Source organism: Stegodyphus dumicola, chromosome 7 (assembly GCF_044657685.1).
Source record: "Stegodyphus dumicola isolate Sdum_Otavi_A_Nest chromosome 7, ASM4465768v1".
In the NCBI taxonomy this organism is placed as follows: domain Eukaryota; kingdom Metazoa; phylum Arthropoda; class Arachnida; order Araneae; family Eresidae; genus Stegodyphus; species Stegodyphus dumicola.
Window position 1 is genome coordinate 196264804 of NC_140774.1, and position 25163 is coordinate 196289966.

Here is a 25163-nt window from a genome sequence, read left to right on the forward strand (position 1 = left end):
CAATACAACCATGATTGCTATTTGTTTGCCTTCATAGCTAATCCAGGAAGTTTTTGATGCAATTGTGGATATTTCATTATTGAGACATATTATAAGATCTTGGTGGGAAAATCCAATTGTAGAAAAATTAGTTTATCAAAATGGATTGATAAACTAATTTTTTCTGAGGTTGAGTTATTTTGAGAAATTATAATTCTCTTTGGACTGAGTAATTTACATTTCGCCCATTCATTTTTAAATGCTTTGAAATCTAAGTATTATTAAGTCAGTTAAAAGTCAGTATTTTTAAATTTCTTATTTTTGTATTGCTAATTGTATTTATCATAGTATTGTATAAATAGTTCGAATTTAAAACCATCATATATAAAAATAGGTATAATTTCAAAAGTGCACAATCTTAACCGTTTGACTGCTACAGGGTGCAAAAGTGCTGCGAGTTTCAGTGTGTCTTTGTTGCTCCATGGGTGTGAACGTTCGTAGTCTGACCTTACGCGTGCTTTGTAACACGAGTGCATTCTAAAATAACTAACTGCATCGCGGTTTTTGAGACATCAACACAGCACTTTTGTGCCGCATAGCAGTCAAAGAGTTAATGTGATTGTGTCATTCTCTGACATTTGGATTAGAACAGTTGTTATTTTATCATTTTGACATAAATGAATATGAGTAAAATCATTGAAGATAAAAGTAGGAGAGGGATAAAGATATAAGTAAAAATGTTCTTTAGAAGGAATCCTTTGTACTAGAATGATCGCATTTTGAAAATATGGAGTTTCTCAGAGATAGTTGTGATTGCTCTCTCTCTTCCCCCCTACAGAGTTTCATATAGTTACTGTATACAGTCACAAGCTATGGAAGTTACTATAGCACACTTCTGATCTTACAAGTTAATAATATATATTTATATTGCATTCTTTCATTTTGTTACTTATCACAGCAAAAATGGTTAAATTCACATAATCACAGCTGTTGTTAAAATAACTAGAACTAAAATTGTGCTTTTAATGAGGTATTGCCTAAGTGAAATAATTGAATTGCAAATGGCACAGTTTGTTTTTCAACCTGCTTTGATCAGTTGTGATTGTGTTGCAAATGAAGTTTAGAAGAAACTCTTAATTTAGAAGGTTAGAACTCAGAAGTTAAATTTATAATTTTTTTTTTTTTTTTTAACAGATGCCTTTATTAAAAGTGCATGTTTTCATTATTCTATTTTGTATGTAGCTTTCTATAAGTGATTGTACGGTATTTTTTAATTATGTAGAGTCATTATCAGATTCAATAAATAACTGATGTTCAAAAGTAAAAGAATTTTTCACATTTGGTCTCCAGAACTGATTGATAGACAATGAAATTTGGTATAGACATTGATATAATACAAATGTATATATATATATATATATATATATATTGCATTCATAAATACCATATGAACAGTCATGGTACCTTCACATGATTATACATAAGGTTCAACATTACAGAGTATGATATAATTAAAGGAAATTCTATGCAACAGTTATAGTAGTTCTATTGGCCCTCAAAGCACGAGTTTCATATAATGGGGAGAAAAAAATTAGCATGAGTTTCTACTCCATCCGTCCGTAAATTTTTATGATCAGATAAATTGGATGTCATCACTTTTTTTTTCATATTTTAAATCTATATATGTATTGGAGAACTGAAAAATGCATTTTACATTCTAGAAAATATTTTTTTATATAGATTTTTATCATGAGAAACTAAGTTGCCAGAAAAACCAATTTCAAATGTTGTCACCAAAAAAAAAATTATTTAAATAAATTTCAGTCGAATTACGGTTAGTTTCTATTTATTGCATAATATAAAAAAGTAAAATATATAAAATTTAAGAAAATACAAAGCGCTGAGAGAAGGATACCATAGAAATGCAGTTTAGTATGATAGAGTTCAAAACACTGTTCAAGGCAAAGTCCAACTTAACAGTCTTTGCACCAGATTCAATAAATCTAATTAATAATCAATGTAATTATTAATCTAATCAATAAATCTAATTAATAATTCAATAATTTAATTAACTAATCAAGATAATCGCTGAATGTTTTCCAGCAGCCATTTCTGTAAGAAAAAAGTGGAGTTTGAGCAGTAATACCTCATGCCTTCAAATGCCGCAATTTAGTGGACAACTAACGATATCTGTTGGCCAAAACGTAAACTAAACATCTAATACTGTATATAATTTATTTCAGTGGTTAAATGGGATGTGCTCCTCAATAAAGGAAGAAAAACACATGCCCGAGGAAATCGCGGGATGAGCAGATTTTGCTACATTTGAGTTGTCCGTGGAAATCGCAGGGTGTTAAATGCTTTTCTGAGCATCTACATTCAATAATTGAATGGGAGGCACCAAAATCATTGCTGAACCTCTGTATAAAAGACTACTGATGAAGCAGACAAGTCATCTGTAAAAGGTCCTGTTTTTATATTTGTCTCTAAATCCAGTTTCAGCTTGTAAGCCTGAAATATTTTATCTTCATTTCAAGTGTGTATGCCAATTTATTTATCAACAAACCCTAAATTCACTTTTATGGACAACATTGATCTTTCACATAGAGCTCTGGTCAATGATTATTTGGAAAGTGAGGATATTAACAGGATAGACTGGCCAACTAGATCTTCAGACTTAAACCATATGGAACATATTTGTGATGCTCTTGGTAAGGCAACTGGAATTTGCCCTTCCCCTCCAGGACCCGAAAACCGTGCCGTAGCAAGAATGGAACTGACTGCCGCAGTGACTCACAAGTTACCTCATTTCCAGTATATGACATTGTGAGAGATGTACAACAGTTAGAAGGGACCATACTTGTTATCCTTTTTTTCACTCTCTCTTATCTTGCACTGCTGAGCTTTAAATCACACGTGTTTACCATGACTGTTGAACGGTACATTTTTTTGCATTTTATCAACTTATATCCATGGCAAATTTAATTCAAATCTTTTCATCGGTTCTGGAGATAATAGACCAAATGTGAAAATTCGCTTAGTTTTACACCAGCATAAATAAATTAGTTTAAGAAAATTAAATACATTTTATGCATTATTTCTAATATTTAGGTAAAAAGTTGAGGAATTTTTGTATGGGATAGATAGCCTATTGCATTAAGTGTCATAAAAAGCCATGTGAAAGGCTAGATCCTCAGATCAAAAGAGTTTGATAAAGGCTGTGTTAATAATTGATAGGATGTTTTCATCTTTCAGTTATTGACTGAAGTTTATATAAATACTAATATTCTAAGCAAGTGCTATGTCCATATTGTCACAAACTATTTTGCCACTTCCTACCTCAATTTTTGTGCTTGATCAGACATATGTGTAGCCTTCCATAATCCATATTGTGATAGTTTTTCTTTCACAGTTGGACCATACTGAAGCCTTAGCATTTCTGTATCTTGAGAACTACAAAGTATAACATTAAAATATGCATAAGATGTTGCTAGCTTTTGGATTCATCAAACTGCAAACTGTTGTTATAAAAGACCTCTGATGTTATTTCTGTATTTTATTATTAATACTTTGCACCTATAACTTTCTTTTACCATAGTATGAAGAGACTTTTTATGTGTAGTGTACCAGACAAACTGCCATAACATTCAGAAATGATCTAGTGCACAGTAGTGCATTTGTAATTCCTTATAATGACCAAGGTAAGTATTTAAATTCCTTTTAATGTTCCATTTACTATTAACATGACTGTCATTTAATGGAATATTTCTCATCTGGGTTAAACGTTTTGCTACATTTTATAGAGACTTTAAAAAGATGTGTAATTGCCCCCCCCCAAAAAAAAAGAATGAAGGAAAAAATCCATCAGCTTCAGAAACAGGACATTTGACCTTTGTCACACTCATCTATTTGACTACAGTTAAATGTACTGATATCATACTCCTTAGCAAAATCTATAAATCAGTTCTGGTATGTAGTTTCACCACATACTATAATTCTAGTATTCTTTACAGTTTTGGTATGTAGTTTTGTGTAGTGTAGTATTCACTTGGGCATTGCCATCTGGGGATTCATCATCTGTGAAACTTTATCATTTTTACAAATACTTTGCAAAAATTTAAAGTGAGAGGTCGTCAACATCCTGCAACCTGTTTGTTGCTGCTGAACCAGTGCTGCCAAATCTGTTGGGTTTGATATGCCTGTTTTTGCATAGTATATGTCTTTAAAAAATGTCCGTTGCATCAAAGTTCTAGCATTAACTTGCATTTGCTTGCTTGCCAGTTCTTCACACTGACTTGAAATATAGCGCATATGTTATGTTCTTATTGTGTGTTAGAACTCGTTAAATAGTTATAGAAAATCTGGCAGTAAATCACTACCTCACGCTAGTGACTATTAGCCCTGAGAACTGGTTTTAATTGTCAATGCAAATTTTTCATTTTCTAATATTGAAATCCTGCAAAAGCAAATTCTGAAACTGATTGCCATAAACTTTTGTCAGTAACATAGATATAAAAATTAGAAAATTTGTTTTGGAAACCAATCTTATTAGGATTAAATTGTTAAAATAAACAGTTTTTTCTTAAAATTTATAAATAGAAAAGAGAAGAAAATATTTTGAAAGTTATAATATTTCAAGATTATATAAATATTGGGTCATCTGGAAAGGCCTGTGGTTTTTCAGATCAAATTGCATTTTCTTCTAATTATTTTGTTATTGCTCATTAGTCATTCAGTAGATGTTTATTGAAGTAGATGTTTAAATAAGGTCTTTTCACCTCGAGCTGAATAATTCTAACATTTGGCATAATTTCTATTTCAGTGCAGTTCTAAGAATGGAAAACCCAAAAGTTAATTTTCATGTATTATGCTTTTTTTAAAAAAAGAAAAAAGATGCTACTCAGACTGCTCATAATTTTTTTACAGCACATGGACAAAATGTCGTTTCTTATAGTTCAAAGGTGATTTGGGAAGTTAAAGCATGGGAATTTCAGCCTTGAAGATTATGCCCATAAAGTAATCCTCTGTAAATAAGGACTAGTTAAAAGTACCTAACACTAAAAATCCATGTTATACAGTTCAGGAACTAACAGACTAAATATTCCAGAAAGTATCACATAGCCATTTAAACAGATTTGGGTGAGTAAGCCACTATGATTATAGAATCCCATATTTCAACACAGCAGAATGTGCTCGCTCAAGTTTTGGCCTGTTACTCTTTTCTGAAAAGGAATAAAGAAGCTCCTTTTTTGAAACAGCTCATTGCTAGAGATAAGAAGTGGAATCTAATATTACTAGGATTTATGGAAAGCCAAAAGAATATCCGGGTAACATTAAGAGGAGGCTGCATCCCAAAAGCGTAATAACTTTGTGTACGATGAGACTACAAAGGAATTGGGTACGATGCATTCTTGCCACCAAATTGGAGGAATTGTATATGATGCATTCTTGCCACCAAATTGGAGGAATTGTATATGATGCATTCTTGCCACCAAATCGGATAGTAAATTTGAAATAATGCTGTTCCTAAATGGCAGTCATAACAGCCCACATTTCAGTAAAATCATGGAAAGGCTTATTGAATATGGCTGGAATGTTTCAGCCATATTCAATAAGCCTTTGTATCAGCCCCTATATTGACCAAATCTTTCATCTCTTCAGGTCATTTTAAAATTCTCTGAACAGTCTGCAGTTCACTCCTTTGAAAACTATCAAACACCACTTGGATACTTAGAACTTAAAAAAAAAAAAAAAAAAAAAAAGGAATATTCTAGCTGCTGAAAAGACAACAAAATGATGCTTGTGTGATTCAGTGGAATTTTCTTTTTTTTTTTTTTTTCGGGGGGGGGGCGACTGCTATGTTTGTACTTATCATCCAAGTACCACAGAGACCTGATTGAGTAACCCAATATATTGGATATGATTTTTTTGTACTTGTTTTTTTAGATGTGCAAGAATGCTTGTTATTTTTATGCTCATGTGAGAAATATATATGTAACACAGGTACTTTGAGAAAAATCAAATTTAATTTTATTTAATTTTTTACATGTGATACATCCTAAAATAATAATTTTTGCATTAATTCCTAGAAGATTTGCATACGAAATGAATTGGTGTCATGAAGTTTGCACAGTTTTGTTGTTACTTTGTTTTTCAGACTATGCAAGTTTTTCTAAATGATGTGATTTCATGTCACGTGGAAATCCACGAGGAGAAGGATCTGTGAGGACGTGGTGTTACATTTATTACTGTTGAGCTACCTGTTGGCAGATTTAACTGGATCATTATATGTGGAAGAAAAAAACAAGAAAACTATTCTTTTGTCAGAGTTAGTGTGTGTTTTGAAAAGGTTATATCATTGTGTGAATTGAACATATAATATACAGTATATGATCAGAAAAGAGTAGACAATAAACCAGAAGTATAAAAGAAAATCTACAAGGAGATGGATCATGATGAGGATTTCAACCTACTGCAATTGAGCTATTCGTTGGCAAATTTACAGTATATGCAGCATCACAAGCAATCTGCAGGCTTTTATCAGAGTAACTGTATATTTCAAAAAGGTTATATTCATATGTGGATTGAGCCCACAATGTGTATGATCAGAGTACAGTGTCAAAGGTATCCATTGACAAATGCAATTTGGGTGAAAAGCATGCATTGCTGCTGACTTTAAGAGTATCTGTTGATGCATCATTTATTATATCCAGTATTTATATAGAGCCACTATATTAAGTTTAATAAGATGTTCTCAGTGTCGATTATCTTGTACCTCTTCTAGCACCTTCCTATCGCATTTCCGTTCTTCCATTCCTGAGTGAATGCAGTTGCCTTCGATATCCCCTACCTCCTTTTGGAATCTGTAGGTTTAATTTTTATGACACTCAGTGTATTTCAGATACTGATATATACGTAAAACCATTGACCATAATACTGGACTAAACATCTGTTAAGCCCTGAGTAGCATAACCGGTCATGAGATTTGTTTGTCACTTGGTATATTTAAACTCATAATTTAAAATATTTCACTTTCTTTAATGAAGTAAATATTATCTTAATGGAAGTTCATTAAAGCAAAATAAGTAATTATATAAATTTAGCTAATAAATACTCTTTTAGTACAAGTTTTTATGAGCAGATTCAAAAACCATGCTACTCAGAGAATTAATGATATTTTATGAATTTACAGAATTCTTAATTTACGGTACTATTCTGTTTCAAGGGCGGTAAAAAATCGCCACATTATCGTTGATGCCAATGCTGCCAAAAAGAATTGCGGCAACCCTAATAATTGCGGCAAGAAAGGAAGTATAATAGTAAATAACTATCTAAGATTGATGTTTTAATTTAGACGAAAGGTTAATTTCATATAATACTTTTTTATTATTATAATTTATATGAAAAAGGCTAAACAGGACTGAATGGACGCATAAGAGTAAGTAACTATTTCAGATCATTATTATAATTTATATAAAAATTGCTAAACATAACTGAATGGATGCCAGCATCGCTATTTAGCTACCGACTTATCGCTAAAGCATAATTTCATCTCATTGGTTGTTCGAACGTAATTTTCTATAATGAATGATGCTTTTTCTTAGAACAAATTCTATTGCAGACTTTTCATCATGGGCAATTCCCAAATTGTCAAATCCTTAGGATATCAAAAAAGGATTTAAAATCAAAAAGGATTTAAAAATTAAACTAGTATTTCAATGACATCTTAAGAAATATAGAACTATCTAAACTTGTGCAATTTGAAATTGGCGTGAATGCTAGATTTGGCGCGCTGTTTAAATAGGCGTGTTTGCTAGATTTGGTGCTTTTGCGCATACATTTTCGCTGCAATTTTTTTACGGTCGTCAAAACGGAATAATACCAGTTTTTCTGTGAGTGAAAAAAAAATTGTTTTATAAATGTAGTAATGAGTAAGAAACAGTCAGCATTAATGACAAATTAATTCAAGCATCAAATAGCAGAGCTTTTTGAAGTGCAGTTGCATCAGATAATATGGTGGCTAGTTCAGGCTGATTTCCTATGCCATTGGGTCTAGGTTTATATCCTTGGTGAGGCATGGATGTTTGTGACTGTAGTGTCTGTGATATTGGAGCACTTAAAATTTACTGAACTGGAAGTCTTCTCAAAAGAATGATAATGGAATGAGAAAGTGCAAGATCTGTGTCTTTTATCTCCCAAGATCCTCTTTGTCAGAATTAGGATAGAATTTAGATAGATACGCCTAGGCTTCATTTAAATTAACACGTTGAATGCAGCACACATTTTACGTGGTTTGCCCATGGCGCCAACATGATTTTTTATTATTCGATGCATACTATCTTGAAATATTATCTACAGAAGATAAGATGAGTTATGTAATCATGTTTAATGCATTTTTCCTGGTGGGGGTCACAGCTCACCCCCGAGACCATTTTTGCGATTTATTATTTTAATTTTTGCAATCTATTACTCTTCAAAACATTGTAGTAACAATGGTTATTATTTAAAAATTTATCTGGATCGATATTTACTCTAATCATTTTTACTGTTGGTCGCGTCGCCGGCCCCCATGGCACTGTAGTCAAGTCGAGTGGCAGCCACCAGTGACCCCCACGGCTCTAAACGTGTTAAATAATCCTCTCTATAGAATATGAATGAAGAAAGTAAGCGAACATCCACATGATAGCTTAAGCGTCACAGTTGTCTTAGTCATCAGCCATAAAATTCATTACGTTCTCCAAACTGTAGCCACTCGGGGAAGGTAAGTTTTCACATGCATTAATGTATCTACCAGTCTTCAAACTGCTTCATTATGACTGGCTGGCTTTTATGCCATCTTGGCATAAAGCTGGAACATTTAGGAAAAACCCTTGTATCAATTTATTTGATGTAGTAAAGTTTAGTTGCCTAGCAGTGAAATTCTGCTTATGCCAATTGTAACAATGTTTCAAGATATATGTTTACAAAATATCTGTTGTACATGTAAAAGTTTTCTATTTAACTGTATGTAAAAGTGCAGTTGATGATGTTTCATGAAATATTTAAGTTCAGCTAGCATGTTGTGATAAAATGAGTAAAAGCTAGTCTAGAATGCATGTTAGCACATTAGAAATAATTTGAAATTTAAGGTGTCTGTTGAGGTCTAGTGTGTCTAAGTTATTAACACGTAGGATTTCGATCAGGTTGCTAGTGCTAGAATACTTGTACAATGGCACATGCATAGTTTTAGATTTTAGCTTTCTTGCTTGTAAAAAGTCAGCTCTTTTAGGTTTTGAATTTAAAATCTTGCTGAGGTCCTGAAAGACCTTTGTTGTGATTACTTAAATTCTGAAGGGATTGGGGGGACACTGTAACATTCCATTATGTTAATCTAACCAGTTATTATGATTTAGATCTTTACTGCCACTTCTCCTTTCTGTTTCCTTGCCAAGATACAAATTTAATTTGAGGAGTATTTAACCCGAATTTTGGGATTTTTCAGACACAGTGTGTTTCTGCCTCTTAGGACCGCAATACTCAGTTTCTCTAGTGCTGTAAGATTATAATTCTTTCTCTTTGTATATAGCTGCTGACATTTAATTTGTTACACTGGTAAGAAGTTCGAGTCAACTTTATGTTAAATCACCTGTGTAGTCTTCGACTACTAAGCTAAATTTTGAAATTCTATTATTTTAAGTTGCATCACCACAAGTGGTTGGTTGATTTCTTAAGCATGAGGCATGCATTTATTCTTCAGTTCTGATTTAATGAAGTTTCTTAAACCTTCTGAAGACTTTGTAGTTCTTTTCAGACAAAGCAATAATTTGTTCGTCTGCCTGAGATTTGGATTTTGTGCTACCAAAGAGCACCAAATTCTGTATTGGCACTCGAACAAAAGCACAAACCATGATGGAAGAGAACACACCGTGAACTCATGACTGAAGAGGTTTATATGTCATGTGGCAGAAGGTGTACCTTTCCCATGATTTATTTCAAAACTACTATTGCAACTTAAGATTACCAGAATAAACTTTAGAGGCAAGTGCATTATTCAAAACCAAACTTTTGTTCCATCTTCATTTCTTCATTTGTTTATAGCTTTTGTGGTTCATTCGTTGTGGTATTTTGGAAGTATAATTTCTGAAATTTTAGCTAGCTTTGATCAAATGAAGATTCTAATAACAGGTGATTAAACGATTATATTATGATCACCTGTTTAATATCAAGTAGGATCACCTTTCATTTCCAAAACTGGTAAGGCATTGACTTGACGAGATGTTGATAAGTCTGAGGTATCTGGTACCAGGCACTCATCAACTGGCCCTGCACTTGTGCACATTGTGAGGTGGTAGTGTGACAGCACGAATTTGTTTTCCAGGTGGAATCACAAATTTATCATTAGATTCATGTCAAGCTAATCTGGAGGTCAAGACATGACTTGAAATTCACACGAATATTCCTTGAACCTTTCTTTGATGATTCGGCCCTTAAATGATGCATTGCATTGTTGGCAAATGCCATCCTCCACTGGGAACACTGTTGCCATGAAGGGGTGCACCTGGTCTGAAGTGATGTTCACGTAGTGCACAGATATCAAGAATTGTTGTATGGGAATGATGAGTCTACTGTGCCCCATAAAAAAATTGGCCACACGCTATAATACTGCCCCTACCACCTTGTACTGGTGAACTGTGGACCCAGGTGCCAGGGTTTCCATTGGAAATCAGCACATTTGCACTCACCCATCAATGTGACTGACCAGAAAACGTGATTCCTAAGACTAGGCGACATTCTTCTATGGTCTAATGCTCATGTTCCTTGGTTTTCTGCAGGCACTGTTAACAATGACATGCTATTAGCACAGGGAAGTGATTTGGGTGCCGAATGCATAGGCTTATTCACAGCAGTGCATGTGAAACACATCATCTGGGTCACCACTATTGTAGTTGCTGGTGATTTTGGCTATTGTAGCCCTTCAGTTGTAGTGACAATGCGGAAACAGTCTCCACCTTCCTCTGGAATCAATGCACCATGGCTAACAGACCACTGCCTGGCAGCTCTTGTTGTTTCACTTTCAATAAGCACTCGCAATGGCTGCATGGGCAGCCCACTAAAGCACCATTACTGAAATTGATGTTCCCACCATACCATAACTATTTAACTTTTATTGAAATCTGATAAATCGGCTGCTTTTTCCATTATGCAGCTAAGCATTCTATATATGGAAAAACAGTGCATGGATGCATTGTATACTCCCATACATTGGATGCATGCATGGATGCCTGCAGCATGGTTTTGTCTCCAGGTGAAGTGTTTGCTCTAGGTGAGGAGTGGTTATAATGTAATGATTCTTTGGTGTATGTTTATCAGTATTTGATTTCCCAGCTGTCTAGCTCTCCAGTTAATAAACAACTTAACTGATCTCTGTCAGAAGGAGAAAAATTTATTTTTGCATATCATCCCATGAATAGAGTGGATGGCTTCCATTTGAATGCAGAATTAAAGCACAAATAAATGATTAGCTAATTCATTTGTGTTTTGACCCAGCTTATCAACGAGCGTGGGAAAATTTCTAAGGAGAAAGTTTGTAGTTTCTTGGATTTTCATCCTTACTGGAATAGCAGTAATAATTCTGCATCTTTAATGATAGCTCATTATCCGTACAGTTCTATCGAATTATTTATATATATATATATTCCTTCTTACAAATTCATTTCGGAAATATTTTTGCCTCAAGGCATTAAATATTTAAGCTATAAATTATATCATTTAACTACTGAATGTTAGTGGATTAATAATGGATGCAGATAGCATTTGAGAGATGCAGATTGCATCCATTATTAATCTGCACATGCTTATAAGATTTTCTCGCAAGCTTGTGAAAAATACTTATGCATTCCGCCTGTTTATTAACCAAGTTATGGATCTCTGAACAATGCACCTGAATTTTGTAGCTTCAGCAACTGGTGAGCTATCAGAATCATTATTAATTTGCTTTTTATTAATAAAGCTTTTAAGTAAAATATAATTATTCTCAATGCCTAAGAATATAATTTTTTTTAATATTGTGCTCTAAAAATTACTTAGCACTGGCCCTTCAATACAACAACTGCACTTAGGCGTCAGAATTGGCAAACTTAAGACCCAGACAGTAAATATTCAGATCAGACATAGTATTAAACACAAATGCCTCAAGGCAAAATCCCTTATTATACAACATATGCATTTACTCTCAAGACTGTAAAATTCAAATAATATTCTTTAATGATGATGCAAACTAACTTTTTTTAAGTAGATATTATATAGAACCATTTTTAAAAAGAGGACGGCTATTAAATCATCATTGATATTTATTGACATATTGGCTTATATTTGACATTCCGAAAGAATTTGGGAAATGGTTTGACATGAAAATTTCATCACAAATGAAATCATGATTGCTGAGGAATTATGAGATGTCCTAATGCTGCTTTTGATAATCCTTTAATAAAAGAAGAATTAGAGTAATCTGCCTGACGAAAATCTATGAGGTTTCACTTGATCTGGAACTGTTAATTAATCGAATAACCCCAATGACATAAAGCGAATTATCGCTATGTCTGGAATAACTAAGGTGGAAAGATTTAAACAACCTTTTTCTTCAAACAGAATTTAGAACATAAATGCATTTTCTTAGGCACACACTATCAGTCACAACTCGTGGTTATGCAACTAAAGGAACAGTCATATTCAAATTAAATGTGAAACAGTAGTCAAACACTACACAATTTAAATCTTGCTCTAAGCTCGCTTAATATTCTAACCGCTGTGCCACATTCAATTTATCCACAGTGAATAACACCAAGCCAAAAATTGTAACTATCAAAGTTGCAGGAACTAAAACTAGCATGTGCAGACCTGAAGCACGTTCAGACTTAAAAACTCCCAAATCCTGAGTTTAAATCTTCAGTCTAACTCATTTACATTTTGGTGAGGGAACGGAAAGGAGAAGTTATAGTAAAGGTTGATATTATAAATAACTGATAAATTTAAATAATAACCTCATAGAGACATTAGGTATTTTTGGAAGCCTGAGAGATGAAATATTAGCAACCGCCTTCGCCGGGAATCGAACCACGGAACTCTGGAATACCACCCCAGCATGCAGAATCACTACACCACGAAGGCACACTAGGAAAGTGGGAGAGATACCTTATATACTTCCCTTTTTAAAGGGCGACTGGGATTTTCAGGAAACCCAATCGCCAAATCCTGGGTGTGGAGAAACCTTATCCAACACCCTTTTAGTTTGGGCGCCATTGTAGAAACGTTAGGTATTTTTGGAAGCCGGAGAGATGAAAAATTAGCAACCGCCTTCGCTGGGAATCGAACCACGGACCTCTGAAATACCGGCCCAGCGTGTAGAACCACCACACCACGAAGGCACGCTATAAAAGTGGAAGAAATACCTTAAAATAAATTTGGATATCCTGAGTAGAATGAGTGCAACGCCGGAGTACCTAGGTGCTCTGACCTTACCTCCATCGAAGAATATTCACTTTTAAATTTATCAAGGCGAACTAAAAATGAAGATTTTAACAGTAATTACAAAAGTCCGGAAGTTGAAGAAACAATAATAATCGCAAGAGAAATCCGAAAATTAGTCGAGCTAAAGACATGAGAATACGAAGCATGGCATGTAAAAGGCAGTTACGAAAATATAAGACATGTACTAAAACTGAGAAAAACACACATACAAACCAAAATACAAATACATCAGCTACGAGTAAATACAAAGCTACCAAAGTTCCCACAGATTGAAAATAAATGCAGTTAGAAAATTCTTAACCACTTGCGCTACGACTAAACTTCACGGTTGCGGTACCGTGCGATCTCATTTACGCTGTTCCGTGTCTGCGAGTGAACTCCTGCGAGAGCTGTAATTCGAAAAATATACAATCTCGTTAATCGACGTGTGCATCACGTTATTTTCATTTTTGCGATAAATGCCTATCGACGTGGTATTCACGTCGCTCGCGATTTGAGACAAAAGCATCTCGACGTGCGTGGCACGTCTTTTTAGCGCAAGTGGTTAAGCTCTCAGCACACATACTTAGTTTCTATTTACACCAGATAAATTTTCGCTAAATATGTCCTGAATGTTAAATAGCACGAAATTGTTGTCCATGGAAGTGGGGCCAGCACCGAACCACATCCATGCGGCTACTGATTGTTCTAATTGCATCGAACATGGAATAGTCACTGAAAATCTGATTTATTTCGCGAATGACTATCATAAAATCTGCAGAGATGTTATTTGGGGAATTTCGAACTTTTTTGTTTCTTGTTTTGTCTGCTGTTTTGAGTGGTGGTAATGAAGTCTGGTCATTTACTTCAATGATTTTGTTAGATTTACCTGTGTTTGCTTGTTTACTGGGGCAACGTTTAGAAGTGGTGGGTATTTCAGAATTAGGAGTTTCTCCTTGATTGTTGGCGGAGACAGACCCTCCATATGGCTCAGATAGAGTTTCATTAATATCCTGGGATCTGAAAGTTGCCAGCATGTGCTTCACCCAGTGGCGTAGCTAAGATGGGGTAAGGAGGGACGTCCGTCTCCAGGCGGCGCCAAATTGATGCTACGAAATTTTTAATGAAATGTTTTCCATTCTTGGCACACAGAAAGAGGCGCAAATTCTTCAGGTGTCCCCGAGTGCTGGAATCCTAATTCCTCCATTGCCATAGTTACAAAAGATGAGTTTATTAATAATTTTTGCTTCACATTCCGAACTCTTATGAGGCAGAGCACTTTTAACACACCTCAGAATGAGTTTACACTCGTCTGAAGAGTGGAGGAAATGCGGGCAGTTGTGGCGCTTATATGGTACAGCTTTAACCAAAAAACAGAAAAAGTTACTGATATTATAAATTTTCTCAGTTCCCGAAGCATTGACTAAGTAATCTGAAATAATTAGTCCTGAAATCTGTACATTTGATTTACCATAAGGATGTTGAATCCATCGGCAATCAACTTTTAATATCATCCGTGGTACAGTCGGAGAGCAAGCCTCGTAAAACCACCTTCACTGGCTTTACTTTTTTGGCATGTAAATACAGGATGTTGGATACTATTAGCTTCCAGGTATCTGGTGGTCTTCCTGTGATGGTCAACGGTAAGTGGTAATAATTTTAAGAATTCTCTAGAAATTCTAGCAGTGAAAGCCACAATTTCTCATTGAGTTTTCGCCAGTTATTGAATTTAAGTGGAGGAATAATCATAATTGGTATAATCTTTAGTTAGAGTATATCGCTGCCTAGGGGGCATTTTCAGAATTTTCACCACTAATATTTTAAGCACTACCAATATTCATATTGTTACGAAATGTACAGGCGCGGTGAGATAGCTTCCCCGAAAAGCAGGTTTAGGGTTGCCATAAAATAGTAAGGAAGGCAGGGTTGCCACATCTGGGGCGAGAAATCATTCATTTGGCGACAAAATTGGCGATATGCCATGGTCGGATGGAGAACCTTTTGGAACGAATTCTTACCGGTTTAGCCCAGAATGTTTTCGAACACTAGCCGAAAGCTATATAAACCCTGCTGTGCCGCAGTCAGTGAGAGTGCCTCGTCTACCGAATTGGTCGTCGAGTGCATCGAAGAGTCTCTTAGTGTATCGCGGTTAGTACATGGTCGAGAGAGTGTGTTAAGCTTCGGGAACTGTGCTCTGTGTTTAGTCGAGTGTATCGCGAGTTGTAGCGTGAAGACTCTCGAGAGTACATGGAGTTCCAAGAACGACTGAGCAGAGTCGGGAGCTGTACTCTGGTGCTTTTCAGTGAAGCTGTCTCCACCGTTATTGCCTGACAGTGTGAAGGCTATGTCGCTGATTGTTCCAGCGTGTTTATAGTAGATCTTCGACGACTGTAAAAGTGTTTTGGAGCTGTCCTGATTAATATTGGTAAATAAAATGTGTTTCGATACTTCATCAAGTGTTGTCGTTATTCACTCCAAATCGACACGAACCCCGTACGAACGTGAAGGAAGAAAATAACGTAACAACTGGTGTCAGAAAAAGAAAACGCAACAATATTAATATTGTTTTCACTATTAACAAGTGAAAACAAAAGAGTTGCAAATTTGTTAGAGGTTTTAACATCCACATTATTTGTAAGGCTTTTGCGTAGCCCAGGGAACGTCCTTGCGTCTTCCCAGGGGAAGTAAATCCGTCCGAGCATGTGGTGTTTTTCCTGCGCACGTTTTTTCGAGCTGACCTTGGTTTAAGTAGAGGAGTTGAGTTTACCACAACAGCACAATATTTGACAATATCAGAAAAAGTACATTTTTAGATGTACCAAGTTCATTAAACAGAAGTAATAATAGGTTTCTTAACAGTATCAATATAGTATATTTTGTCTATAACACAATTTTTCTTACCATCAGAAATAGTTACTTTAGGAACATTAGTTACATTAGGAACCATTAGAATTAGTTGCATTAGAATTATTACGTGTCTTATAATTTTCGCACTTACCTTTCAAATTGTTGAATTTTCCCTCCATCTCCTTGTCCTTCGACATACATCCGATAAGATATGCAGTTCACTCCGGGGGGAATGAGGGAAGTTTCATATGTATTACGAAGTTTTTCCGCAGAATCCAACGAGCGTTTAAAAAAAATTACCGAATTGATGAAATCAACCTGATCGAACATTTTTGGCCACCAAGTCCTTTAGAATATCATCCACATTCGTAGAATCCATTTCTAACTCACTGCATGAATGTTCTTCACGGTCCGAATTTAAATCCAATGCTTACCATAATTTAACGCACAGAATACCAAATAAAAACCCACAGTCGAAAGTAAATCCGGAGCATTTAGCAAGAAAATACACCACATTCTTAGACATGAAGGCAGCGCCGGAGCAAGGTTATCCAGCACCCGCCTAACAAAATAGCTAGAATATTTTGAAGATAACATTTGTTAATTTTTTTACGAGAATAATTTATTTTTCTGCATTTCATATTTACAGATTTTTCCATAATTTCTTTTGCAACTTATCTCTTGACAGATTTAATTTTCAGTGGTAATCAAATCTAGGTTTATGAGTCTTTCTTGCGATAAACTTAACCATAAACATGTCTTGATCAATTTTAATTTGGAGAATGATTTTTTTTGCTACTAGAAACACTAACAGGAATGTTGAGTAATATTCTCAATGTGATCTTCAAGTTCGTGAAGCACAAATGATTTGACACAATTAAGTTCAGTATATCGAATGGATAATTCATACTGGCTGTAAAAATGTCTTTCGAAGCTACTGTTTGGTCATAAAGGTCTGCGTTAATATCTTTATTGTCACCACAACGTAATTTCAAATTTGCATTATCGATTTCTGATAAATTAGTGTGGGAATCGTGCCTCAACGAAGCACCAGATGTCGCTATCTATATCTACTTTGTAGGAACTCTCTAGGTAAACACATCTTCACTTGGTTCGAGAAGTCCGACAGAAGCGGTCTAACAGAACGCTCGCGAAGGAGCTACAACTAGACGCTTACTGGTCACGCGTAGGCGATCGGACTTGGAACTTATCTAAAGTGATCGCACGTAGGTGGTCAGCTGTGACTTTTACATCTCCATACTGGAAACCAGTGTTGTGATTACTCTCCTAAACATATTTAATCCATTTGTACATACTCATTCCGTTTATCTTTTCTTCTATGAACCAGGAATAAAAACCTGATACTTTGAATCGTGAGTGTGATCTCTGTTTGATGATAAGACGTCACCCTCACATTAGCGAGGAAACTAAAATTATCTCAGTGATTTTTCGTTGCATCTAACCTTTCATTTAATGATGCCCAAGCAATATCCAAAATTCTAAAAAAGACATTTGCCCTAAACTTTTGGAGATGAAGGGGATTCGTCAGAATGTTCGTAATCGAAGTGACATTTCTTTTTCTTTCGTCGGACTTCTTAAACAGTTTTAAACTATGGCTCACCATCCGCTTCTTCACAAAGTTTTTTGGCTTTCTCGAGAATACTTTTGATGTCACTTCTGTATTCTTCAAGGAATTTTTTTATCCTACTTACTGCCTTTAAGGCTAGTGTAACATTAAAACCCTTTGCTTCCAATTTTTCGCTGACAGGATTAATTCTGTTCAGCAAATCGTGACAAAATATCAAGGCACAAATTAAATTTATAATCCTTGATTTTGGCATACAGACTTCGTGCGTCATGTTGCACTTCTTTTGAAAAGCATTCACCTTCGGATATTTCAAAAAGAGCGTCATAGATTTCTCCTAGTTGATATCTTAAAAGTCGAATGGCTTCAATTTTGCTTTTCCATCGAGTTTCTGAGAGGGACTTTAAGGTTAAACTGAAAATGTTTTTGTAAAAGAACTGCCCATCGCTTAGGAGAAGAAGAAGAAGAAAAAAATGTATATTTCTTAAATTGTCGAAAAAAAAGAAAAAAAAAACTAACTGTATCTGCATTCACCTTTGCCGCATCGTTAGTCATTAAATTTAAGCTATGAGCGGCATCAGGAGCATAAAACGCACGAAGATTTATTTTTAAGATATTATTTTAAAGACCTATTTTCTTCCCTTTCATATTTGCGCCGTTGTCATATTCTTGGCCTCCCATAGCATCAAGGGAAATATTCCACATTTCCATTACTGTCTCACATAGGCCGTTACCTGTAGAATCATTAACTTTAAGAAAGCCTAGGAATACTCCTTGATTTCTACCACTCCATCACTGCAGTAGACAAAATGTATGACGACACTCATCTGTTCAGTTTTACTAATATCGGGAGTGCAATCTAAAATTATAGAATAATACTTGGCTTTTCGAAGAGATAATAAGATTTTATCTTACAATATTGCCAATAATTTGCAGCATTTCATTTTGACTATCTTTGCTTAGATAGTGAACTGTTACTACCTTTAAGTCATAATACTCTCTCTACGTGAATTTCCATAATTAGGTCGAACTTTGCAAACAAATCCACTAATTTTAAGAAGTTTCCGTTGTCTTTTTGGTACCAAAAAGGGTACCACCTGTACCAAAAAGAGTACCATCATCAGGATCTGTACTATCTGCTGTACTCTTTTGTACAGCAGATGAGCCTCGAAAGGCTAAATTCTGGCTGCCAAGAAATTTTGTGTGATCTCAATGTACTGGGAAGAAAGTTGGGTTATGCAAGCGCCCATAGTCCCTGTTCTGTGTAGCATTTAAAGTACATTTATTTTTCTTCTCTGTTAAGTGCAAATTCTTTTGCATTGAAAAAAGCTCAGTGTCGGTTGGCTGGTCGGCGCCCTCCTGCAAAGAAGGCCTTGCACGTCGGCTTCCGCTGGCCCTGCACAGAGGTTAGAATAGCGAACCTCGACGGTCGTAGAATAGCGAAACGTGTACTCACTGAGGAACCTTTGAAAAACACTTCCTACTATTACGGTGTCCAACCATCGAATCGATTTTGGATGTCTTGCTTTTCAGTCTTTTTTGATCCCCTTCCTCCTTAACTTTGCTCTTTTTTTAAACTTGTTGAACTTCGATCTTTTCTTGTCTTCAACAATTTTGGCTTCCTTTCTTTTCCTTTCGCGACCCTGTATGCTCGATGGTGATGGTAAATCCGCCGCATTTCACGTTGCCCCTTCGTTGCTCACACTAGATAATCTCTGCAAAACATGTCTTATCAGTGACCTATCAGCACGCTCTTAATAGCGTTGGATCTGGTCTATGTTGACCTTAGAGCATTAACCATTTTGAGCTTTAATATACTACAATTTCCTTTATCAAAAATGGTTCTTCGAATTTATTTCAAAACTTCACTTTTCTGTTTGATGCGCATAAAAAGGAATGTTTAATTTTCAAAACTTTTTTACCTCTTACCTTAAAATCAAATTCTCGCCTTTTGTCGGCGACTTTTAGAATGCTTAAAAACTCCGAAACAGGAAAATCGCACGTTAACCGCTGGCTTGTCCACCTATCATCATCAGTAAATAAATCAATTTCAGTGGTGTATACTGTTCTTATCTTCCAGTTAAGGTTTTTATGCCTTTAGCATGCAGTAATTGTACAATTATCAACAATTTAAAAGTTGTTTAAATGCCACTACGTCTATCGAACCCCCCATTTGTTCATATTTGAAAACATTTAACAGAATAGTGAACTCAGTTTCTGCACCTTCAGTGTCTTTTTACGGAGTCAAAAGTTCACTTTCCGTTTTGTGCACCGAAAAAAATTGTCTTCTTGCCCGCTGGCCGAATTGCTTGTTTTTGGTTAGAATTTAATTGTAAAAATTGTTCTTTTGACTCGAGCAATCTTGTAGGATGGAGAAGTTATTTTTAGTTATCACAGATGAAGAAATAAGAACTGTTCCACAGCGTTTTTTAATAGTTATTGAAAAAGTGAGGAAATTTTCACAGGCAGCTAAATCCAGTGAAGAGGTAATCCAACACTGGCTAAATATCATTAATCAAGTCCATCTCATAGCAATAAAAGTTTTTGAGAGTACAATACGTCATACAGTTTTTTACAGAGTAAAGCAGCCTTTTTATCAACTGTAACCCAGATAAAATCATCTGAATTCTCGCCATTTGAAGTTACGGTTCGACTGAAAAATCAGAAACGCAGATAAAATACTACAATACTGGGAAGAGCTCAGTGCAAGATGATCGTTAGGTAGCGTGCATCGCATAGCGACACCAACCTTCGATTCGGTGAGATTTAAACAACCAATCTTTTTTTTTTTGAAATATTTTTGCTGGGTCTTATCTTTGTCGGTCTTATCTTGACTAACTGAGATGAGGGCGGTCAATAGGTGTAAACAACTGAACTTTTCCTAAATTTGGAAAAGTTTCGAAAATAAAAAAAAAAAATAGTTTTCATTTTGTTTTCAAAATGTTTCAAATTTTGTTTTCTGCTTTGTAAAATCAGTTAAGAGGCCATTCACACCAGCGGAACTTTGAGCCGAAGAAAAGCTTTCAAACATAACGGCTTCTCTATGAGGCAGGAAAAAGAAAAAGGCACCCACTCTTTTAGGAGGATAAAAAAAAAAGAGTATGCATGTATTTATTGCATAAAACTTTAAAATTTCAATGGTGAAATATTTTCTCAGCATATATAACTAGATTCCAACAAAAAAGCCATCAAACAGAGCCGTGAATTTCGGCTCGTTTCTCAGGTCAAGTTTCCGTAGTTTAAAACGGGTCACGAATCGTAGCATAACCCTTTCGTGCGATAAGTATTCACCAAGAATCCCCTAAAGTTTTTTTTTAATCAACAATTTTATCCACAGAATTTTAGATTTAACAGTGTAAGTCTGAGAATGAATGTACTAGATATTAATTATTTTTCAATGTCTGTTAGTGTTTTTCTGATAACAAATACCTTTAAATAACTATTATAATTTATATATTTATTAATAACTGTATTTAAAATGGCTTTACTCTGAAATTCTATTCTCAATGATCGTGATTTCTCGATTTTCAGATTTTAATATTTAAAGTAAGTGTTTGTAACAAAATTTGAGATTTTGTTAGTTATTGAATAAGAACACAATTTTTAATATTTTTTATTTAAATGCTTATGAATATGTAAAATATTAGGAAATATCGTACATTTGTGTAATATTTAAAAATTTTAAGTAACTGTTGCAAGTGAGAGTACATTTTCTTGGTAAAACATGAAAAGTCTTATTATTTCACAAATATGGCAGCACGATTGTTAAGATTATTGTGATGTTAACAGCCATGTTGATCTACTGTACGAGATTTTTTTTACGATTTTTAAACAAAATATTATTTGTGTATTTTCGTATGTAGTATCTATTTCTTATTACGTTGAATTTAATAGTACTTACTGACCATCGTATGCATTGATTTCATATCTTCTGTATGTTGTTCCTGTTCTCTTCACCGAATTCTGTGCAACTGTGGTTTATCAAAACAACTGGTTCAGGACAGCATGGTAGTGACTTAGTCAAAATAAATAGGTTGTGAGAAAAGTGCGAACAACTTGAAATGTCGCGCCTTTTTTAGTACATTGAAAGATTTCTTTAATTATCTATATAAAAGGTATGTTTCAGAAGTATGTCATAAGTATTTTTACAAATTATTTCTTGTATTTCATTTTATAGGAATGAAACTCTCTGTCATAAGTCAGATGCTAAATATCTATTTTTCTTCTACAAGTGGTGTGTTAATAATTTAATCTTCTTGAATATGAGGCGCTTGTTTTTTGGAACTCGCAAAAAATGTTAAATGTGGACTGTAACTGGAATTTGACTCGAAAATAGTGTTGTGTGCCCTGAAAAATTTGGTAATTTGCCGATCTCGGAAAACTGCTATATTTTCAGTTATGAAACCCTGATCTTTGAGATTTCAAATGTATTCAGTAATGCTTTTATTTGAAATTGAAAATTTTTACTTCATTTATTTATGCGGAGGTCTGAATTAAATGACCTAAATATGTATAACTGCTTTGTTTATGCCTAAATAGGTAAGAGTTAACAAAGCTGAATTTATGAAATCAGTTATCTGGATAATCATGAACTTGAGTGCTTTAATACATTCATTTATATATGGTTTATTGTATGCATTCTCTATGTGAGACTTAATAATTTATCTAATTTATAACATAGAATTTAATTGGTGGATTATTGTAGTAGTAATTTAAAAACTTTTAGAATAATGAAATGTCAGTATAAGAAAACTTTCATGTAATAAGTTGTGTTTATAAATGCTTTTTTATTGTATACATGCATATTTTAATGAGTTACTTCTAAGATAATTTTAAATAAATTATCCAGTGGTTCTTAGAGGTTTGAATTTGAAAGTACAAAATAAAATTAAATCTTGTTAATTAGGGCAAATCAGAACCATAAGTTTTGTTCACATGCGAGTATTTTGAATGAACATTTCTGCATTAAAATATTGCTGACTGTACTGATTGCCCATTGATTATTGTAGTGTCAGGTGGCATTTTTCAGTCATAATTTTCTCTTTTCTCTGTCTGTTATATACATATAAATATATATATATATTTTTGAAGTAAGAGGAATGTTTAAAAGCTAATGCTTAAAAATATATTTGACACTATAGTTCCTTAGCAAAAATGTAAAATCATGTAACATTTAGAAACAATATTAAAAGTAGTAAAAGCTATCTTGTAAAAACGTTTGGACCCTAGCAGAGCCCACACCCTTGCCACAAATGATTTTGGTTGGCAATAATTGCACCAATCTTGGTAACCCTACTTTGATACACTAGATATTCTAACCGTATAAATCCTTGAACTAAGGGTAATATGCAGAATCGCCCATTTATATTGCGCATATCGATGTATACATGGACAAAGCCAAAGAAGTGCGTAATGCCAAGTTTGTGCAATTCTTTGACTTTTTTTAAAGTGAAAATAGGTCGATGTGTACATGGATACCAAGTTTGTGCAATTTTTTGACTTGTTATTTTCCAAGTTGGCGATTTTGAGAAACGCGTGAAGCAGTGGGGGATTCTGCACTTTCCCAGGTTGTCGTCAAGAGTGTGAGCTCTCCTAGGATTTTACCGTAAAAACTAAATGTAAAAATGACAAATCAAGATGACTTCAAAATCAAAAAGGGTGAGAAAAAATTAAGAAATGTTAACACACAAAGATTTAAAACAACAAAAAAACTGTTGTAAAAATTAAATACATTTCAAATACACAGTAAATATGTACAAAAAATTGCAATAAATGGTAAATAGCTCCATTCGAGGTTTGAGCCGGATTTATCAAGGGAAAAGGAGCTCAAAACTTGAATTAAGTTAATACAGTACAAAGTCTGTAATCTGGACCTCAAAGCTACAAACTTTATGCGTACGTATAAACGCATAATGTGTTTACGCATGCACGTTTAATGTATAACGGACAGTATAAGCTAGGCTAAAATTATCTAAGGCATTTCAGTTAATGCTGCAGATTATGCTGTTCCTTAATCTTCTAATTGGATCCGGCTTATTATTTTTCTCAGACTGTTAAAACAATTTTATAAAAATTAAGCTTGAACTTTCAATTATGTCAAAAAGAGTTTCCAATTCTGGAGTTGCCAAGGGATCTACAAAGCGAAAGCATGTTTCGATGTCCATTAAATAAAAAGTGGAATTGCTGCAAAAAATGGATAATCCTATCTATCTCAAAATTATGCGAGAAGTATGGCATTGGAAAGTTCACTATATAAGATAAGAAAAAGGAACTTTTTGAATTTTTTGTGGAAGCATCTTAACTTACATTAAAGGAAATCTTTAATAAGGTAAACAAATAAATATTAAGCTTTTTTTTGTAAATTTTGATACCCTTTAGATAATAATTGTTCTTTATTTCATAAATTACGATTTCGTATTTATAATCGTATAATTTCTGCATGCCATCTTACCAGATTTAAATTAATGATGTACAATCTGGAAAAACCCCTAATCTGGAATCGCTGAAGTCCCGACAAGTCCAGGTTACGGACTTCGTACTGTACCTATAGCGTGTTTCGTCAAACAATAATAATTGAGACTATAAACATAATTTCACTAATAGAATAGTCCAACTTAATAATCTAAAAAAGTTAAGTAAATCTCAATTATATCACTTCTTTTCCTGATGTGCTGCAATTTAAATTGTAAATGTAAAACTTACTATTAAACAAATAGTAAAATCTAAAAAATTTTGCTGTTCAATGCGCAAAAATTTTGACCACTAAGGTCTCTCTAATTCATGTTGTCTTGCTACTTTTGTAAATATATATAATGGATAAATTAGCTGAAAGGAAAAGTATCTGGCCCATATGTATTAAAAATTATTTAACATATGCTGTGTTATTTTTACTTTTGATGGTTTTTTCCCCCCTTGTTTTCTGTCCTATCAGGAAATCTCTGTGTTTTATTGCTTTATTTTTAATTATTAGTTACTATCAGTGTTCATTTTTAATTTTTACAAGTTATCCTGTGTAGATCGTTTGCGAGGGTGACCAACATTTCTTATTGAGTCGTGATATAATTTAAATTAAAAGGTCTCTTTGACTAATTGATGGTAGAAAGATAAGCGAAATATTTAACGTATAACAGTATGACTAATGCAGTCGTGTTTTTATTGTGATATGACGGGTGTGTATTATTCTTCTAGAATATTACCTATCAGTTTTGATCAGTCGATTGATTTATTACCAGGCCATCATTGCAGATAGTTTCATTTAGTTCTTGTG

General features: G+C 34.2%; 1 protein-coding gene across 2 annotated transcripts in view; it reads left to right on the forward strand.

The window, feature by feature from the left end:
• Positions 1–21654: 21654 nt before the first annotated feature.
• The window catches only part of LOC118190564 (uncharacterized), a 58164-nt gene continuing 54655 nt past the window's right edge, over positions 21655–25163 (forward strand). The window contains exon 1 of one of the 2 annotated variants that reach the window (XM_035361302.2): positions 21655–22011. The gene's annotated coding sequence lies outside the window, so the exon portion shown is untranslated. The remainder of the gene's footprint in view (positions 22012–25163) is intronic. The other variant, XM_035361301.2, reaches the window with a different exon arrangement.